Source organism: Bemisia tabaci, chromosome 2, assembly GCF_918797505.1.
Source record: "Bemisia tabaci chromosome 2, PGI_BMITA_v3".
NCBI lineage: Eukaryota > Metazoa > Arthropoda > Insecta > Hemiptera > Aleyrodidae > Bemisia > Bemisia tabaci.
In genome coordinates, this window is record NC_092794.1 from 72087125 (window position 1) to 72097110 (window position 9986).

Genomic DNA, 9986 nt, shown 5'->3' on the forward strand with positions numbered 1-9986 from the left:
GGTGTTGGTATTTCAAACGGATCGACGGGACAATCACCTGAAGGATTCCTCTCGTTTCGACCATGTAAATGTGCGCTCGGTCAGCGTTCAAATCGGTGAGCGTCGGTTTCCTCAAGTTGATACGATCTACGATTTCCCGAGTATGGATTATAATCACGCCTACCTGAACTACACCGATTTTATGAGAGACTACTGGAAAGGTGAGAAACTCTGCGAGCCAGCTATGTTGTTTGAAAATTTCAAAGATCGCGCGATTTTTGTCATCAAATGCGTTCAAGGTGAAGATCTAAAAACAGCTCCGGTGGATATCACGTTGACCGTTGTGGTAAAAGAGAATTTCCCGGCCAACACTACAGCCCAAGTGATTCTGATCACTCCTGTGAAGTATTCGTACGAACTACTGCACGGAACCGTGAGGCAATTGGATTGATCTTAAGCAAAAATTTAAAAAAAAAAAATAACATGTTTATTTTTTTCATTTTTTTTTTTATTTTATTTTATTTTATTTATTTTTTTTTCAAACATTACATCATTTACAAAGAATACAAACATGACATACAATATAAATCAAGCTGCAACGTTTGGAACGAGTGCGAATTTATATGTTCTTCCGATCGGGCCTTCGTAGATGAGATCGAAGGATCCAGCGTTGATATCCTGAATTGCATCGTCCGTCAAACGGTTCGTAATGTGCGAAGGTAGGAAGAGGAGACGATGATGATTCTCGAAGATGATATCGGCGGCAACGGTGATCCCGTACTTGGTTGGTATTTTGATGAGTTTGTTCATCTTGTAGCGGGTGTTTACAGTCAGCTCTTTAGCGTTGACGATCAAGATTGAATTGTTGAAAACTTCCATGTCGTCAGTTCTTTCAAGGTACAAATGATTCCAATTTTCGTGTGCTACTTATATATGTATTAAGTCGGGTTGTTTGATAATTTGTCTGCTATATTAAGCACGGATGATTTCACTTTTCGGTTCGTTCAATCTGACTGTTCATCTACTACTCCTTTATTATTATCGGGGTGATTCCTTTGTTCGTCCGCCACTATAATCTTCTCCTGCCATTGCATGATTTCATCTGTGAAATAATCACGATAATAAGATGCCGACATCCACATACACAATCGGAATGCGTTCGACATTGCGCAGAATGGATGTACTAAAGGACACGTATATGCTGTCGACCAACGAGCCAATAGTCGCAAGGACGGACAATCTTTAGTATCCAAATTTACAACGATACATTTGTCCGGCACGAAACTACTGATGAAATTTCGTTTTTGTTCACCTTTAACATAAAGTACATCGTAGCGGTTCCCGATGCTATTCATTTTTGAACTGAATTCATCGTACTCGAGAAACCCGCTTTCCCATTCCAAGTGATGATAATTGCGTGTTAACCAGTTGTTTGTCACAACGTCTTTAGCGCTCAACATGCTGCTCGGGAACGGAGGTTTGAATAAATAGAGTTCAGTTTGAGTACACTTCATGTCCACAAGACCAAACTCTTTGACGATGAAATTTCCTTGGCTCCAAAAACCTTGTACATCGAGACAAGCCATCATTTGTTAGTTGCACTTTTACTATTTTCAAATTCGAGGTTTCTTAACTGACGGTTCTCCAGCAGAATTATTTATACTATTTATACGAGGTTGTTTAACAGCGAGGATGTTCCTATTTTCAAATTCGAGGTTTCTTAACTGACGGTTCTCCAGAATTATCTATACTATTTATACGAAGTTGTTTAACAGCGAGGATTTTTCTTAACTCGGTCTCGGCTCCGCAACTTTCATCCACCATGCAAGGATCTTTGTTGTCACGATGACCCCAAGGAACAGTGCTAACACCGTCTTCTAAAATACAGCGTTTATCGTCTAAGCCGGAGAGGGTTCTTTTTGTAGTTTCGAAGGAGTATAGTTGATGTTTCCGCGCCCCGATCCTGCGCATCGAGGCGGTCATTCTCGATTCAGGATCTTTTAATACTGTGAGAAAATTGGCAAAGTTTAGCGATCTTACCACTGGTGTTGATATCCCTTTTGCCCTTTTCTCTGTTTCCCCGTCGCTAAAACGATACGCATACATCTTGGGTCGCAGCGCGACAAACTCAGCAATGGGTATTCCACCCGTTTCATCCTTAAAAGTACCCATTACTTTACGGTTTGTCGCGCTGCGACATTGATGACCTTCTGGGAAGTTGGAGGTGTCGTACAAGTGTAGATCTGACATCATATCATCGTAGACGTTCGGTGTAGTAAACTCGTAAATGAACGAGTCCGTATCCATATAGAGAAGTTGAACTTGGTCGGGATTGTACTTCTTAAGCATGTGATTATAGTGGAATTGATACATGTGTACTTTACTCAGATCTAAGATTGAAAAACCAACAATCATTGGTCTGTCTATGACGACCTCTGTTCTCCGTAAATGGATTGCTACCAACTCTTCTGCGAAAATCGTGCGATCTACGAAATCGACCCGTGAGATGGCTTTCAATATCTGTCTGCTGTTTGTGCCTAATTTAATATTCTTTCGCTTCAACGGGTTCTCGATAAATTTTCCGTAGCAAGCGTTGCTGCACAGTTTCAGGAGCGTTTGGTGGAACGGATTCGTAGCGTCCCGTCTCAACCGGGCGTTCAGCTCGATGAAGGGTGCCAAGAAAGGAGCCTGACGGAATTTGATGGCCCGGTTGACGCGCAGGAGTTTTAATCCCTGACCGAGCGCTTCTTTCAACATTACATAGTGGATAACATAGTTGTTTTTATTAGCTAGAGTCGTCAATAGTTTCGTACATTTCCCCGCTCCCGATGGTGGTATTTCGTTCTTGCACAAGAACGGAAGGTCCTTGTGCAGGTCGTGGAGGTGTTCTGGATATTCAATATCTACATCGAGTATGTACCCGAAAGGAGCGTCGTCGGGATGGTTGATTATAGTTTTTGCCAGAGTTAGCAACTCTTCTCCTTCCGGGACCCAAGTGTAGTTATCGTAGGGCAGATGCTTTCTCATGGTGTGTGCGTAAAGTGCCGTCACATCCAAGTATTGTATATAGTTCACTGGTTTTTTAGGATCAAACTGATCCGGTATCAAAGGATTGTTTGCAAGAGCGTGCCGTTTCACCACCTGTGTTATCCCACCTCGGATCGAGCTCATAATCATGAAAACCATATCCATATCATTGAAGAGTTGGATTTTCACATTAGTTATTTTTAGGAATGCGTCGAACGCGAAACCGGGTAGAGTCAGGTAATTGGCACAGTCCAAACTATAATTTTTTATTCCGAAAAGCCGGAACTCCTCAAATACATCGGTGAGGAGGCACACATCGAGTCGCAAGTAGAAATCTGAATACTCACCGAGATTACGGAAATTGAAAGTTTGCCAAACTTGGAGAAACCTTTGGTATTCCTCTTCGGAGATGTCCGTTTGAGTCAAGGTGTTGAAGAAAGCCTCTCGCGGTGGTGGACGCGTCTCGTTCAGCTTGGCCGGATTGTCAACGTAATCGTACGGGAACGGAGCTTTCCGACAAACCATGTCGAACTCATTGTCTGTGCGAGTGAGTTTCCTCGTGCGAACGAAAGATTCGCGCGGGATCGTCTGAACCAGTTTATCCAACGATGCGGGGAGGAATCGGAACGAGTCGATGAACTTGATCGAAAACCTGTTTCCCAGATGGACCGTCATACTGATGTAATTTTCCTCCGTGTGTGGTATTATTTCGACGCGATGAGGATATTTGTTCAGAGCCAGCACTACCTCGTGGAAATCATACCTGCTACCATTGTGCAGGACGACTCTAACACATTTCTCATGTCGGAAAATAAGATTGCAATTTGAACATAAGGCTTTTCGATAATTGGACCTTGTTTTCCCTCCCGCTCTCTTTTGATGGTCATGATCCCTTACCTTTACGATACCTGGTTGTGAGAAATCCACCTCACAATGTCCACACCTATTTTCCGCTTCAAATGTGGCCCGGTCTTCAGGTGTCATTATTATTTTACTCTCTTTGTCATTGTAACTCTCACTGATTCTTCCTACGAGAGTGATTATATCGTCCAGAAATTTGATATGTGCCTCTTCGCCACGGTACAGTTTCGGTTCCGTCATTTTAAATTCGGGATCCTCCGTGACGAGGAGGTAAGCGTAAGAATTTGAGATGTGCCGCCTATACGCAGACGCTGGATGCTCCGAGTCACCATGAATTTGTTCCAAGTAGGCTTCAAAGTCTGCATAAATTACATAATTATGTTTTATTTCCTTGTGGTGATTTTCGAATTTGAGGTATCGCTCGTCTGGAAATGAAGCTAGAAATGCGTCTTTGCTTACCAAAGAGCAGAGAACTTTATGTTGATTCAATTCCTCCATCGAGTTCTTGTGTGTAAAGCATTTCTTGCAGATGTAGATACGATGTTGATATTTTGTCAACTGATTACGTACAAGTTGTTCAAAGTTACTGATCCAGCAATAATGGTAACTTAAAGGTACGGGGGTTGAGAGACATAGTAGGTCGGTGTGGTCCTCTCTTTCCGGGTCGGCAACTTTAATTGGGTAAACTGTATACTTTTTCTTGTTGGACACCAAACTCTCACGGAGCCCAAATACCGAAACCGATACGTTGTTCCTTTTCTCGAATTTGATAATGTCATCTATGCTCGTGGGTAATCGAACGTCCGAGAAATCGTAACGATCGAACAGATTTAAATATTTTTCCGGACGATGTTTATGCTCCGCTTCCTTCGGGAGGAACTTTCCCAACATTGCGTACAGGAAACAATCGTTTAATGCACCGTTATTTACATTGACAACATTGTTCGTTCGAAACGGAAGCTTAACGTACGTTCCTCCTCGATGTAACGCGTAATAGCGGTTGATACGTAGCTCCATACCTTGTATCTTCTTCAGCACCCACCCGGATCCGTTCATGTGAAAATCGAATGACTCTTTATTGATCTTGGCCCTGAACTTTTCATAATACTCGTCCAGATCCGTTGACGCGAAAATAGCTTCGTTTTTAGTCTTGAACTTTTTCAACTGCATTCCTTCCTTGTCCTTATCATCAGCTTTCTCGTACTCGGCGTAAACTAGTATATTAACCTTCAATGCCTCGCCGGTGAGTTCTTCTTTTATTTTTTTAATTATGAGGTCTTTAGCCGATAGGAGGTACTCATCTATGATGAGATTCTCTGGCTGGAAGTTTGTGATGAAAAATGTTTTCAACCTGCTTTGACAAGCAGTCTCAACTTGAACAATCGGTACTTTCATCTCGAACAAATTTCTTATGTGACTTGCAGATTCTTCATGTTTTTCTCTTTTATGGTATGATATTTTACACGTGTCACAATATTCTTGATCGTTGTTGTCATCGGTAGGTGATGAGGTGGACATCTTTTCAATATGTTCGGGAGATTGCTCATGATTCTCTCCCTCCGCATAAAACTCATCACAAATATCACAATGGATGAGCTCCTGTTTAATATACGTTTCATCGTTGATACCCTCCTCCTTCTTAATTTGTTCGGCACCATGTTCGTGCTTTTCACCTTGATTATAAAATTCATCACAAATATCACATTGGATGAGCTCCTGTTTAATATACGTTTCATCGTTGATACCCTCCTCCTTCTTAATTTGTTCCGCACCATGTTCATGCTTTTCACCTTGTTTATAAAATTCATCACAAATATCACATTGGATGAAAGTTTCAACATTCTGTTCTTGAGCAGCCATGATAAAGATACTATTTTAAGCTCAAAGTCTTCCGAGTCGGTCAGAAAAGAAAACTTACACTTTCTTTACGTTTGCTAGATTCTGTTCACTGAAAAGATTTCAGAGCGAACAAGTGAATACTATTTTAAGCTCAAAGTTTTATACTATTATAAGCTCGAGATTTTCTGATTTCGTCAGAACAGAAAATCAACACTATTTTCTCGTTTGTAAGATTCTGTTCTCTGAAAAGATTTCAGAGTGAATACTATTATAAGCTCGAGGGTTTCCAATATCATCAAAAGTGAGACTGACGAGTTTTCTACGCGGAGGTAAATATATATAGTTTCCTCACCGAGCGGAAAGAAACTGTAGACTCATGATTTACCTCAAAGTAAATATAGTAGTATTTGTTAATCACCAAACTCGGTTTCACTCGGGCAAACTGTGTAGTCATAAATCGTAACATAAATTACACTTTTATGTAGAGTTATAATTTACCGCGGAGTAAATATAGTAGTATTTGATAATCACCAAACTCGGTTTCACTCGGACAAACTATGTCGTCATAAGTCGTAACATAAATTACACTTTTATGTAGAGTTATAATTTACCACGGAGTAAATATAGTAGTATTTGATAATCACCAAACTCGGTTTCACTCGGACAAACTATGTCGTCATAATTTGTCCAACTCGATTAGGTCGGTTACGTTAGCACTGGACACTGGGGACGCTGGCGGCGAAACTATTATCCACGAAGGCGAAGACAAAATGATTCCCCTACCTACTGCGCTTGACTAGAGTGGTTCGAGTAGCTGATGCAAGAGGCGAGAAAGTTGCATCACCCAGAGTGGTTCGAGTAGCTGATGCAAGAGGCGAGAAAGTTGCATCACCCAGAGTGGTTCGAGTAGCTGATGCAAGAGGCGAGAAAGTTGCATCATTGTTATCCACCACTTAAGTGCCTCTACCTCGATAACGCCCACTCTTCACCTGTCACTGTTGAGTCCTAACTGTGTAGTCATAATTTGTAGTCGCAATATAAAACTACGCTTTCATACAAGTGGGAAAATTATCAATGCGAGTCGGGGGAACGTATAAATAGTGTCGAGGAAGTGTGATCGATCATTTCAAAACAAGAACTCGTCAAGTATGGACGCTCCAACCCTCAAATCACAATCGATCAGAGCGATGAACACCTTGGATATGGTATATGAGGCTCTCACTTTCAAATTTACAGGAATACGAGCAGAGCTTTTGAACAAGTTTGCCCGACTCCTTTTTCCTGACAAGTTATTCCACCATCTCAAACTCAGCTCAATAGAAACTTCCGATCCCGTCGGGTGTTACGGCTTAGTTGAGATAACGGAAAGATTTTGCCTTCTCCTAGAACGTGTCGCAGACGAGCACGAAATAATTTACTTCCTAAAGCAGGGGTACAAGAAAGTAGACGAAGAGGACTGGAAGATAGGTAGACTGTTAAGTGCAATTCGCGTGGTATTAAACACAAGAGAGAGAGGAGAGCGGGTCTAGCAGTTGGATTTCGTATAAATAGTATGCATTCTCTTCTCAGTATCGCAAGGAAGAAATCATGATTGATAAAATAATTCTCATCACCATCATCATTGCTGTTGTTGGAGTGAAATCCTCACTGGTGGAAAACTCATCCGAAGCAAACATCACAATGTGCCCTGTCTGTCCGGAAATCAAATGCGCACCCTCTACCTTGACGGATGTTCTTCTATTCATCTTGAGTTTACTGGCGCTCATTTGCTCCGCACCGTACCTGTACTCCAAGTACCTTTCATCCGACTGCAAGTTCCGTTTCATCAGGATGGCCCGGAAAAATAACAATCGGAAACTCGATGACATAAGTGTAGATTTAAAGTTCGGAGAAGGAGAAGGATCCGATGTTTGTGGTTGACAACCCTCACGTTTTTAGTGCGTTTTCTAAACGCGAACTGTTTTTAAACTGTAACTGTAAATATCCAATAAAAAATAATAAAAATTTTTTAATTCATCAAACTGAACATTGCAATATCCATTCCCAAAACACAAGGTTCCCGATACGCATCGGAAAACCCTCGTAGTCCAGCGTTCGTTAGCGTTCCAGGCATAACGTGCAAGCGACACTGCGCGACATTGTGAAAACTGGCCCTAATCATAGGGTAGGCTCCTACATGGCGGTCAGAAGCCTTTCGAAGGGACGAACAGAAACGAACGGAGAGCGAGAGTGGGAAATCCCTCGTATAGTCCAGCGTTCGTTAGCGTTCCAGGCATAACGTGCAAGCGACACTGCGCGACATTGTGAAAACTGGCCCTAATCATAGGGTAGGCTCCTACATGGCGGTCAGAAGCCTTTCGAAGGGACGAACAGAAACGAACGGAGAGCGAGAGTGGGAAATCCCTCGTATAGTCCAGCGTTCGTTAGCGTTCCCAGGCATAACGTGCAAGATACGGTCTCTCGAAACCGAAAAATTTTACAAGTCCGAAAATCCGAATTTATTTGCACAATCTGGCAACACTGTACGGAAAAATCAACTAATTTCTCGCCCCATCTGGCAACACTGTAAAATGCAATGTTGCAAAATTTCACCAATAAATAAATCATTTATTTACATGCACCACGCGGCAACACTGCTGCGCCATCTTGAAAAATACACCATTGCATAACCCGAAAAATGAAGGGGCATTCATACACGATTGCATAACCCGCATATTGAAGGGGCAACATGCAATACTTTCTTTTTACAGCGTTGCCATATTGAACAATAATCCCTATACAACGCTGTAATTTAATTCATATTTTTCTGCACAATCATGCAACGCTGTTGGATAATTTACTGGCCTCAAATTCCTGTTTTCACCCTACTGGTTGCCCCATGCACTGCGACTTTCGAATAATTACCTAATATGAAAAATTCAGATTTCTGGGGGGCAATTTTTAGGGGCCACGTTGGCGCAAAGCCTTCATTTTTTAGGCGCCATGGCCGATTTTTTAGGCGCCTTGGCGCCTGTGAGTTTCGAACACTGGTCTCTTGCGTCCAACAAACTCATCGCAACCGCGAATACAATACAAGTACAAGGGATGACATTTAAGGGATGACTCTGAAATTTGGAGACCTCGGAGAACGGCGGCGCGGGGAATCAAATTGAATAAGTGGCACGTCGAGACTTGTGACCGCGAGAAGAGCTTCAAGGCCCCCCCCCCCCCCCCTCGCCCCGCCGCGACGTCTTAAAAGCTGCGGTCAGCTAAATAACCCCTGGCCATCCCCCCAGCCCCCCTCCGGCCAGGAATTTATCAAGTGTCGACGCGATATCATAACGAGGCTTTGGCTTCCACCGAGTTTACCCAGACCCTTTACCCCTCCCTTCCACCTTCAGCGCGCGACGGACTGACTTTTAGTTGCCAAACAGGGCGGGAATATGCGGATGTGACTAGAGTCTCTTTATACTGAGAGTCAAGACAGTACCCCCTCATGGAGTCACATACGGGAATTCTAGGTGGCGGTAGCCACCCCGGCCCAATCCTAAAAACTCCCCCTAAAAAATGACGACCCCAAAAAAAAAAAAAAAAAAAAAAAAAAAAAAAGACGGGTGGCTGCTGCCTAACTAGTTTTACACGAAACAACGCGACCGGGCTTTTCTGCACGGTTTGCGGTCCATTTAGCACTCCTGCTAATTAAGTCGTAAAGTAAAGCCCGAAAACCCTATAATATTTGGGTAGAATATGCTCAGCTCTACTCGTAATGCCCACCCTTTTTAAGTTTAGTTAAATATTAAAAAAGTTATTAAGCTTTAACGACAAATTTTGGACCCCAAAACTTGACGATCGTTTTTGACGACATGGACCCCAACAAAAGCTGACCCTGATGGAATTGTTGAGCAGATTCGGGGCAGATTCGAGGCCCGCGAAACGCCCGGCCGCGGAAGGCGGGCGTGTTCATTTATCTAAACCTGCAGCTATAACCGTAGAGAAAAAACCCTATAAAACTATAGATATTTTGAAACTACTAATTATAATACAGGTCCCAAATCAAGGAATTTTGAATGAATGAGGCATAAGGGAGAAAATCGATAAAAACGTCATTTTTGAAGCGTACCTAAGGACACGGCTGTGGAAGTTATGGGAGGATAAAACCCATTGAACTAGAGCTAGTTAGAATCTTTAGACTCCATAGATGGAACTTTTGAAAAGTTTGCAGACTTATATGGACTTCGAAAGGAGAATTTATTGAAAGAAGGAGAGTGTGTCAATTCTTCACAGAAAATTTGAATTTGAAA